This window comes from Canis aureus, chromosome 33 (genome assembly GCF_053574225.1).
Source record: "Canis aureus isolate CA01 chromosome 33, VMU_Caureus_v.1.0, whole genome shotgun sequence".
NCBI classification, from domain to species: Eukaryota; Metazoa; Chordata; class Mammalia; order Carnivora; family Canidae; genus Canis; species Canis aureus.
The window spans coordinates 22,071,574-22,083,674 of NC_135643.1; the positions used below are offsets into that span (position 1 = coordinate 22,071,574).

The following is a 12,101-nucleotide window of genomic DNA, read 5'->3' on the forward strand; positions in this document are numbered from 1 at the left end:
AAGTGGCAAAAGTGGGCATACTTGTCTTGTTCCTGATCTTAGAGGGAAAGCTTTTAGCTTTTCATCATGGAGTTTAATGTTAGCTGTGAGTTTGTCATATATGGCCTTTACTATGTCAAGGTGTGTTTCTCCTATATCCACTTTAAGAGTTTTTTTCATAAATGGATACTGAATTTTGTCCATTACTTTACCTGTATCTCTTGAGATGATCATATAGTCATTCCTATTTTTTAATATTAATTAACATTTGTTTAATTACCTTTAATAATTTAATTACCTTTATTAATAGGTAATATGACCTTTAGTACACAGGTAGAAGACAGCCAAGAGGGGTTTGAAACAATTCTTTCCTCAGGGCCCTCAGAAGAAACCAAACCTGCTGTCATCTTAATTTCAGACTTCTAGCTTCCAGAACTGTGAGAAAATAAGTTTCTGTTATGTAGGCCTCTCAGCATGTGGCACTTTGTCATGGCAACCAAGAGAGAGTATGAAATCCTCCTTCATTCTATGTTCAACCCAGCAGCCAGAGTGACCCTGTTAAGACCTAAGTCAAATCACACCTCTTCTCTGTGAAGACTCCCTAAAGCCAAAGTCCTTCCACCACCATGCAGTGACCTATTCTCCTCTTCTGCCTTCCCAACCCCCTCTCCCACAAAGCTGCCCTCACTCTTTCTGCTTTGGCCACTGCAGCCTTTTTCTGTCCCCCAATCACAAGGCACTGGCTCTACCTCAGGGTCTTTTAACTGCTGGCCTTCTGCCAAATGTTCTTCCCAGGATTCTTCCCAGCACTGGTTCCCTCTCCTCACTTCTTTCAGGCTTTTCCTCAGGTAGAATTTTTTGAGTGAGGCCTTTTCTGTCCATTTAATCTGAAATTGCAATCCCTCCTACACACACACACACACACACACACACACACTCCACTATACCCTTGCCTGAAATCTTCTTCTCCTTAGTCCCCATTACTATCTAACATAGGGTATATTTCATTTCTCTTTTAATATAGTCTATCACCCTACTCAAATGCAAATTCCACAGGGGCAAGGATTTTTGACTGTTTTATTCACTCCTTTGTGTACTGGGCCTAACACATAATTGATACCCAATAAATAGTTCTTGAATGAATGATTCAATAATAAGGAATTAGTGAATAAGAAATTCTTTACACCAATTGGAAGTCTTCCTTCTTCCTAATTGAAAAGCCTTGGTGATGTTATCAACTTCATCCTTCCCTTTTACAACACACTATAATGCAAAACTTTGGTGGTTTTACTGGTGCTATTAACTTACACACCACATGTAACCATGGCATAATGTGGTTTAAAATCCCTAATAGGGCAGCCCTGGTGGCTCAGAGGTTTAGTGCTGCCTTCAGCCCAGGGCCTGATCCTGGAGACCCAGGATCGAGTCCCATGTTGGGTTCCCTCATGGAGCCTGCTTCTCCCTCTGCCTGTGTCTCTGCCTCTCTCTCTCTCTCATTAATAAATAAATAAAATCTTTTAAAAAAAATAAAATAAAATCCCTAATAAATTTTGAAAGAGAATGAGAAGTCTTTTTTAGTCATAACTATCAATGAGTCTTTTCACCATCTTTTTCCCCTGATAAAATAAATCTAATAAATCTAAAATAAAGCTAATTTCGTTCCTGTTCCAAAGTTCCTCTCACACCCATTTGCAAGGTATCCTTTCTACTATTCCAAGCATCCTTCTTACTTCATAGAATTTGAATTGCTACAATCATATCCCTCCATTTTCTCTCTATGAAATTAATAATCAAAATTCTCAGTGCCTTTTTGCAGTAAATGTACAATATCTGCTTTCCTAGTAAAGCTATAGATTTCTACTTTCTACATGAAAAACAGATTCTGAGCAATATTAAAACCATTCTAGCCATAATAGGATGCTAAACAATAATAGATTTCTTAATTTTCAGAGATTGAACCATATTCTAAACCTGACAAAAGAAAGACTTATAAACCCTGTGTTTTTCAAAATATGGCCTGGAAAAGTTTGGGAGTGATTTTAAGCATCCAATGGGGCAAACTGTAGCTTCCAACTTCTCTGTCTCCAGTAAGCCCCTGAGCTATTAATCTTGTCATTCTTTTGAACAGGACTGCTGCTTTCCTGTCCGCCATGTGACTTACAAGATTAGAGGCAAGATTACATGCCTTCCTTAAAGTCCCTTCCATCAGGATTCTATGAATGTTGCTCATGCTGGGTAAGGAGCTGACCACAAAATACTTCAACTGTCATTGGTGTAAGATTCTTGGTTGGAATATTTTTGGAGTTAAAAGACCTATATTTTTAAGCAGCAATTCAGTCTGCTTTTTAGTTTCTAAAAGATTTCTAGGAATCAAGGTTATAAAGAGACTGCCCTAACAGTTGAAGCTTCAATTACATTTTATTCTTTGACTTGATTTCAATGGCTTCCAAAAAGTATTTGCCAAGTGAGGTCATGGTGGGAGGCAAAAGAGATGCATAATGTCAGTCCTAAAAATGCTTGCCTTCTGGCAGAGAACATCAAATTAACATCTTTAAAACAGTGAGAAACCAAAAAATGCAAATTGGGTAGTACTAATCAGAAGTGCAGGAGTAGTTCAGAGAAAGGAGAAGAGAGGGACCTATAGAAGTCAGGAAAGGTCTCAGGAATGAGGCAGGATATCAGATCAAAATTTAGGGGAGAATAGGATAAGGGTTGAAAGAATAGGCAAGGGCATACTGTATCAAGAGAAATAGCATAAGCGAAAGCATAGATATCTTTCCTGAGGAATTCTAAGTGGAGGATAAAAATCTTCAGCCTCTAGACTTTTCCTCCCTTCCTCCAAAATGCACAATCACCTGGCTACTATGGGGTTTTGAAAGCACCCCATAACTGAAGCCCATGTGTATCAGGTGAGAAAGCATGTGGAAGTCTCTTCTTGGAATAATAAGTGAGTCGTCTCTTAGTTTCTCCACTACATTTTGAAGAATATAAGTGAGCAAATGTCAGATTCAAATAGTTCTCTCAAGAAGGATAATTTTAGTTGACCGTTTGGGACTGGAAGCCTGTCTGGGCACGTACAAGCACAGATATCAGTTACCTTTAGTTACTGAGGAGGAGCAGGTGTCTAAACAAAGCTGCTGCTAGCCAAACTGATTTAAAATGACACTGTGCTCCTCCACAGCCACAGGGATTAGTGAGCATGCAGCAGGCCCAAGATCACCTTTTACAGATGGCTTTTGAGGACACCTGCACTTAATTAACTGTCACAGTCAATGGCTACATCTGAACCTGGCATTTTGTCCTGAAAGAGTTGTGAAGTTATAACAGCATAATACTGTCAGGATTAAACCTGGAGAAAGTGACTCTAGGCTGTTTGACCCAGGCTCAGTGTCTTCTGGAATGTTCCTGAGTCTCTTTGAGTTCCCATTTAACTTTAAGTAAGTTAGGTGAAGATGTAACTTATTATTCTTTCTTATTTCTGTGCTACTACTTTTCCTATTTGCCAGAACATGTTTACTGAGCACTTACTCTGTGCAAGGCTCTCAGCCAAATGTTTGAGCAAAGAAGGGAAACACAGAGATGATGAGAAAATTCATGTCTTCCAACAGTGTGAAACCTCTTTTGGTAGCTCAGTGGGGTAGAGTAAGTCTGAAGCCATAAGAACATGGTACAGAATATTCCAAGGGGAGGGAGGGCAGGGAGTGATTAATTTGGGGGGGAAAGTTTCTGCAATAACTCCTCAGAGTTAGTTTTTAATTTATGTTTTGCAGAATAGACCATATCCTAATTGGGGTAATTGCATGATAATAGGAATGGAAACAGAAGCACAAAATATGAAAATGCATGATGTATCTGAAAAATACATCTGGAGCCTAGTGTTGTTGGAGGGGATATAATGAAAACTATGTGTTATTTTAAATTTATTTATTTATTTATTTATTTATTTATTTATTTATTTATTTATTTAGAGAGCCCATGTTTGGTGGGGGGGGGGGGGGGAGGATAGAGAGAGAGAGAGAGAGAGAGAATCTTAAGCTGGCCCCAGGCTGGACATGGGGGATTTGATCTCATGACCCTGAAATCATGACCTGAGACAAAATCAAGAATCAGGCTTTTAACTGACTGAGACACCCAAATGCCCTCAAAAATATGTTTTAAAAGGTTGGTTGAAGCCAGATGATGGGGAAGTTGAATGCCAGGCTAAGAAAATACAATTTTTTTTTCTATATACAAATGACAATTACTGAAAGTTTTGAGCAAGAAGATATAGCACGACTGTATGTAAATATTAGTATGTGAAGGATGGCAGAATATGCCACTCCAAAATATACTGTTTTGGCATAAGGACTATTATGAGTGGAAGACAATTGAGAAGAAGCAAGGATAAGAATAGCTCCCTGCCTCCCCATATTTATCTAAAAGCAGAACATAAATCTGTAAAGGTGTCCCCTGCCCCTCTCTACCAGAAAGGACAGAAGTTAATCACCAGAGACAACTCTAGCCTTTCACTGGCCCAGAGGAATCTACGTAACAAACCTTGCTAAAACTAGCCCTCAGGTACCATTATTTTCCCCATATATTTGCCTTCCCACAATTTGCCACTCCTAGAGACTCAAAGTCTTTTTCCTCTGTCTTGTCACTTCTCCAAAAAATTATCCTTTTGTAAAGCTTTATAAGCCCAAGTTCTAACCATCATTTTGAGTTACCACTGGATGCTCCCATGTGCATGCACAATGCATTTGTTAATAGACTTCTGTTTGTTTTTTCTTTTATTGATCTGCTTTTTTGTCAGCCCAATTTATGAGGCTCCAGCCAAAAAACCTAAGATGGGTAGAAAGAAAATAATTTTCCCCTCCCCTGCCTGTGCTACCAGGGACATGATGGATGGATTCAAGATTAAAAAGGCCAGTAAGGACCAGTCATCACCATATTTCTAAAACGAGATGACAGAGGCCTGACCTGGTCCAGAGACAGTGAGAATGGCCACAAGGGACAGATTCAGTACACAGGCTGAGGTACAGGGAAGAATAGAGGTTGGCTCCAAATATAGCTTTAGTTGGTGTTCGCATGTCATCTTCTACCACACTTTCTCTGAATATCCGTCTCATGGACTAGGATGTCAAGCTATTTCTATTCACAAAGAAACTTTAACTTATGGACCTTCTAGGTCTTCTAGATCTTCCCAGATCACAATTAACTATAAGTGGACTAAGGCTGGGAAAGGATCTAACTTCAAATCCTAGCTGGGAAGATAGAGATACTTTCAAACTGGAAAGAGGAAACAGCAAGAACCAGTTTGTGAAGAAGGAGACCAGGGACACATTTGATTTCAGCTGCCTGGTGGGAATTATTGTAGAGATGGCCCCATGGAAATTAGGAATGCTCACTTGGTGTTCTCTCATAGCATTTGACAGAGGTGATGACTGCTGTCTCAGGTATTTGTGAACATTCAGGGTAATCTTTTGTTTGTTTCTCTTCATTTGTTTCTTTGGAAATTAACTATTGCAGGAACATTCTAATGAATCTTCCACATTGAAGACAAGATGGAAAATACTCTCAGAGACTGAATCTTTCTAGAAAACTTCATCAGTGTTGAGATTAACACTACAGGAAATCTTGTAACAGACCTATAAAGGCCACATCTTGTCTTTTAAGAGGGATAACAGGCTTTGACCTGATGGCACAGGATGAAGATAATTTATTTTACTTTTATATACATAAAATTGCTTATTTATATGAACAATTGCCTTTGATCTATTACAACAGCTTATGCCTTCCTGAATTCAACCCTAGGACATCCTCTTTCCCAAAGATTCTGAAGAGGGGGGAATTCCCACAAGGGCACACCTTTGCACTGGGCAGCCTGCACGCCTTGCCTCAGGAACAGAAGGGACAGCCCCCTCTTTGTCCAAAATGCTTATTCAGGAGTAACTGGATATTAAACAGTTAGATGGAAAATGTGTTCAGAGTTTCCAATTCCTCTGAAAGTAAATCTAATGCCCATATTAAAGCCTTCATTAGTTGAACACTTTAAAAAGATTCAGATCATTGGAATTGATATGTTTAATTGTTCTTGCCTAACATCTAGATCATCTTGAACAATTTAGGTTATAACATTTGCTTTTACTGCCTCTTAAACACTTGTGAAACATAATTTTTTAAAAGATATTGTTTAGGGATCCCTGGGTGGCGCAGCGGTTTAGCGCCTGCCTTTGGCCCAGGGCGCGATCCTGGAGACCTGGGATCGAATCCCATGTCAGGCTCCCAGTGCATGGAGCCTGCTTCTCCCTCTGCCTATGTCTCTGCCTCTCTCTCTCTCTCTGTGTGACTGTCATAAATAAATAAAAATTAAAAAAAAAAGACCTTTAAAAAGATATTGTTTATTTATTTATTTGTTTGTTTATTTATTTATTTATGAGAGATTAGAGATAGAGAGAGAGCACACCAGTGGGAGGGGCAAAGGGAGAGGGAGAGTTCCAAGCAGACTCGGCACTGGGTACAGAACCTGACATGGGGCTTGACACACAGCCCAATCTCACAACCCTGAGCCAAAACCAAGAGCTGGATGCCTAACTGATGGCACCACCCAGGTACTGTTGAAACATAATTTTGAAAAATACATTCTTGAATGACAAAAACAAAAATATAAAACAAATTTGATACCCCAGACGTGGGAATTTTGATGTGTTCATTCGTAGTTATAATTCAGCTGTGTTTTGACCCAGATGACATTTTCTGATACTTGTTACCTGCCAAAGAGCATTCGTAGCCTAGGATTCTTGAGCAATTTTGAGTGTGTGTGTTTGAAGTTTGCCTCTACTTACAGAATAAAACTTGCATAAATTTGCTACGTAGGAGACAATTCTATTTTTTATCCAAATGTATCATCACTTTACACACTATATCATCACCTTACAGTTTGAGGAAGAGGAAAATATCATCTGGAAAAAAATATGTGTAGGAAATTCACTATGACTCTCTTTGATTTAGAGGTGGTTTCCACAAAGCTGATATGTTTGTGTGTGTGTGTGTGTGTGTGTGTGTGTTTCTCTCCCAAAAGAAATAAACAAATATATAACAAAGAAGATGTTTTAACAAGACTGAGTTTTACTTCTGTGTTTGGTCCTAAAGCCAAATATTTTCAAGATAAAAACTTTCAAAAAAAAAAAAAAAACTTTCCAAGCTAGGAGAAACAAGCATTCTTTGTAAAAATGCCTTCTTGCCACTAATCAGAATCATTTCAGGTCATTATAGTTGGCCATGATGCAAATTCTCATGATGCAAGGTCAGTATGGCACTAGAAATAGAAAGAGCCTTTCTCAGAACCTTGGAGACCACCTCGAGTTAAGTCCTCTGCTGCAGGGCTCCTTCTGGCTCATTCCCAACCCGTGGCCTCTTGTGCTAAACCTTGTCTACATCTGATAGCTCCACCAGGCCCTACACTCAGTGGAAAAATACCATCTGCACATGTTATTCCCCATCCTCTGTGGCTGGAAGACATTGATGATATGTAGTACTCCAGACCTCCAGAGTTGTTTCCAGGAATGAACTCTTTTTCATGGCAGGTGTCCACAAATCATTCCACTCTATAGATGGTCAGGCTGAGTCTCGAGGATTGAATGACTTGCTCTCTGAAAATCCCTACAGAGCAATGACAGAGCCATATTCATAAGGTAGGGAGTGCCTCCAAAGACATGGGTCATCCCACATGTAAAATCAGGAAATGAAAACGTGGCCTTGGGCTAAACTGCAAGAAAGAACATTTAGGAGGGTTAAGTATAGTCATCTCAACTGGAAGACGGCCAGTGTTCAGGGTGCCAGCCCATGAGCTTACACAAAATCACCCTAGGATCCTTAACTGCCATAGGTGGGTTGCTTTGTTCCTTTTTTTTTTTTTTTTTTTTTTTAAGATTTATTTATTTGAGAGAGAGAGAGAGAGAGTGTGAGAGAGAGAGAGAGAGAGTATGAGCAGGGGGGAGGAGCAGGAAGGAGAGGGAGAAGCAGGCTCCCTGCTGAGCAAGGAGCCTGATGTGGGGGCTCGATCCCAGGACCCTGAGATCATGACCTGAGCCAAAGGTAGATGCTTAACCAACTAAGCCACCCAGGTACCCTGCATACTTTTTTAAAAATCTCCCCTCAAAATAAATTTTTCATGAGTCTAACTCCAAGTGTTAACTATACAATCATTTTTAAATTAAGGATGAAAGAGTTAGTGGGTAAGGAGGAGAAAGAATAGGTGTTGATTCTTGGGAAATCAGAGGTACAGTCCAGTACAGCTCAGAGTGATTTCTTCTTTAAAAAAAAAAAAAACCTCTTATTTGATTTCTTCTTTACAGTATTCTATTTGTTTTGTGAAAGCCTGAGAAGTGTATCTCTCAAGGTGTGACTCCTTGCTGCCCAGGTGTGGGGATAGGGCTACTGCTCCATCAGCCTACCTTCAGAGTTGTCATGAGTGCAGCCCTGAGGTGCTAACCCCATGGTGGGTGATGTGAGCCCAACAAGTGGGCCAGTAAGGTCTCTTCTCCACTCTCTGGGGAGCCCAGCCTCCCTGCTTGCAGTGGGGGTGGTAAAACAGAGTGTGTGCGGGCAAGGGTTTTGGAGTCTGATAGACCTATGAGTTGAACCAACGTTTCACTTCTTGCTGCCATGCCATGCGCAGACCTCGTTATTTGTTTTTACCTCAGAAATAATAATACCCGGCCCTCTATTAGAGGTTGTGAGAACAGATGTCAGGATGACGCAGAGTAGTCATCAAAGGACCTGACAAGGGATATCAGCAGTACACCTTTAGGGGATCTTGCTTCTCATTGAAATAATAATCTTGAACAATTTAGGTAATCACAGTTGCTTTTACTACATCTAAAACACCTTAGTCAGGGCACCTGGCTGAGTCAATTGGTAAAGCATGTGACTCTCAATCTCCAGGTTGTAAAATGGATGTAGAGATTACTTAAAAATATAATCTTTAAAAAATAAATAAATAAGACACTTCTGTAAAGTGTGATTGGGTATCGGATATAGAGTATTCGAGACAGGGTTAGTTAGCAAATGACAGTGGTTTCACGGAAAACTCACAGAAAATAGCCTATTGCATCACTGTTGGAAATAGAAAAGGAGAGCCTGGGTGGCTCAGTGGTTGAGCGTCTGCCTCAGGGTGTGATCCTGAGGTCCCGGGATTGAGTCCAGCATTGGGCTCCCCACAGGGAGCCTGCTTCTGCCTCTCTCTCTCTGTGTCTCTCATGAATAAATAAAATCATTTTTTTTAGAAGAAAGAGAGGACAGGCTCTTTTAGTTGGTGTTTCAAATGTCTCCAATTTTTTTTTTCTTTGACTCTCAATTTGAAATCGTATGAAGTTTCTTCCTTGCTAGAAGGTGTGTGCATTAAGGTGGCGTTCTATTATGGGAGGCCAGCTATGCCAAACTGGCTGTTCGCTCATGCGTTTGCTGTTAGCAGTCTTCCATATTTTCCCATGCGTTCTCCCCTTCCTCAAAAGCAGGGGCCATGTGGACACCTCTCTCAATCCCTGCTTCCCCAGTCCCAAAACTTGCTAGTGTTCAATGAACTCTGTCAATGAACTGTTGGATGCATGTGGAACATTTACTGCCTGGGGTTTCTCCAAAGATACAACATACTGAGTTCCCCATCTCATCAAAGCCACTTTCTCCATCCAAATTTCTGTATTTAACTATAATTTAACTATAATTAACAAACAAACAACAAACTATAATTAATCAACAAACAAGCAGGGGTTTAGGTTGTTTTGGGTTGGGTTTTTTGTTTGTTGTTTTTGTTTTTTGCCACTATCTAGCTCTTTTTCTGTGTAACTGTGTTTGTTTTGATCCAAGTCTACTCATTTGTGTTTTCTTCCTACAAACTATTCTTAATAAAAAAATTAAAAAAAAAAAAAAAAAAAGCTTTTCTCTGAGACTTTTAGCTTCCCTGAGCCTGGGCAGGTAAACTTATGTGGCCTGGATTTTGTTTATGTGCTTTGAAAATTCTAATTATAACTTTTTGGGGAGTTGCTGTGCAAAGTGCTGTATACAAGAAGAGCTGGATGGTGGACAGACAGCCTAGCAGGGATTAAACTTGCATGGCACTTTGGGGTTGGTGCAGCTGCCACCACTAAGGCCCCAACACATACCCTTGGGGACAAAGGTTTACTGTGACACATTGTTGTATTTTACTGGGCTCTTAGAAAGGGGCCTGGGTAAAGGACGGGAATGTAGTGCTGTTAAAGGTGGTGAGGCTGGCTGCCCCTCGAAGCTCATTTAGGGGCACCAAGGAATCACCCCAAAACAGTGCACGCCTTTCATTCTACAGCTGAAAGGTAGAATCTGAAAGGTGAAATCTAAAAATCCCTGCTAAGGTCATAGTGTGCCACTTCATAAGAGAGAGTCACTGACGAGTTAGGGAGTGGCAATGAGGGGGACAGCATGGGGCCACTCCCCTTAGAAGGAGGGGCTTCAGAGTAGGGAGCTTATTTACACATTTTGTTCCTGGGGTGGTCCGATGAGGATAAAATAAATTTTCGTATTAAGAATATCCACTTGAGGGTCTCAGGATAGCTACTTCCTCCTCCTCCCACCACCCTGCTTTATCCAGCTCACAGTCCATCACAAACGGCCAGCCTTGTGGGGTGAGAAATGATTGTCCTCTCCCCCTTCCAAGTGCCTCATTTTTGTCATTATATGCAAATGCTAGGCCACAGTGAAGGTCAATGGACACATCAGGTTGCTTACATCTTTTGCTTTTCAACGTGCGGCCCATGCGCCAGCCGCATCAACATCACCTACTGACATCTGATTTGTTATAAACGAAGACTCCTGCCCCCACCCCAGACCTTCTGAATCAGAATCGGTACTGTACCAAGATCCCCAGATGATGTATGTGCAGATGAATGTCTAAGAAGCACTGACTCTGATCTTAATGTGGATTTATTCGATTTTGGTTGTCATGTTAGACAATGGATCATTTCTGGATGTTGAAAGAGGATATGAGGACACAAGAAGCTGTACCCCATTCCACTCCTTGATAGATGCACTTGACTGTCTTGAGAGCCCATCATCCTGTCAGGCTGAGGCAAAGTCATTTCACTAGTTTGTCCCTTCCTGGATCAATATCTTCCACCTGCCAGTGACCAGGTCACAGGCATTTCCCCTAAGGGTTTCCAGAAGGGAAAAGGACTAGCTCACGTAGGCTCACGTCTCCACCTGCAGCTCTACTTCCCCTCTGCTCCAGCTGTTACCCTATTCTTGGGCAGCCTCTGCTTCAGATTTTTAGAGATGCAGATGTAATCTCCAATCATCCCCAGAAAAAGAAGGTACATATCAGAGCTCCAAGGCCCACAGCTGCTGTTACCTGGAGCTCTTTGCTGGGTTCTCATATTCACCTCTGTTTCAGGTAAGAACATTTCCTTCCAAGTGGCCACCTCTTTTCTGGAGAGGGGGCCAGGAAGTGATAACATTGGGAGAAGAAAGGCACCCATGCAAGATGGCCAGAACTAGTGGCCAGAGGGCAAAGTTGAGATCCCCAGGTAACGCTCTGTGGAGATGTGGAAGAAGAAATTCAGCCCAGAGAGTGTGCTATTCCAAACCATGAGGTTTTTTGCTGAACTGTGCTATAATAAGAGCCTCCCTCCATTTCTCAGGCAAGGCTTTAGCAAAGTCTGTTGTCTCCAACTCCTTGGCAGGAGAGCTGACGTTCGGAGATCATGTCTGGCCTACAGTCACCCTAGATTTGGGTGGAAGCAAGAAGTTGAGAACTGTAACTATGAAAGGATAAGCCCCTTAAATTCACAGAAATCTCAGGGAAAACACTGTATTTGCTACGAATATGGGATAGGGGAGCCTGGACCAATTACTTTTTTTTTTTTTTTAATTAAATGAATGAGTGCCTCCATAAGGGACTTGGATCACCTGGGAGACAGTTATACCACTGAGTGTAACTGTGCCCTTTTCTGCCAGGACACAAGGCTTCTGGAGGGTAAGAGGGATTGGGTCAGGAAAATCCATCACAGCTTGCTGCATAGAGTCCTGAGGGTTTCCCTGGTCACTCTCTGAAATCCAGCTGCCACTCCTTTCCCCTCTGCCCCTTCTCTGTCAGACACATAGTTGTCTGAACC

At 41.2% G+C, this 12,101-nt stretch overlaps 1 long non-coding RNA gene across 1 annotated transcript in view; it reads left to right on the forward strand.

The window, feature by feature from the left end:
• Window positions 1-5,977, forward strand: part of LOC144303738 (uncharacterized) — a 63,010-nt gene extending 57,033 nt beyond the window's left edge. Inside the window, exons 6-7 of the long non-coding RNA XR_013370711.1 lie at window positions 2,108-2,214; window positions 5,488-5,977. This is a non-coding gene — a long non-coding RNA (uncharacterized LOC144303738). The remainder of the gene's footprint in view (window positions 1-2,107; window positions 2,215-5,487) is intronic.
• Window positions 5,978-12,101: the final 6,124 nt, after the last annotated feature.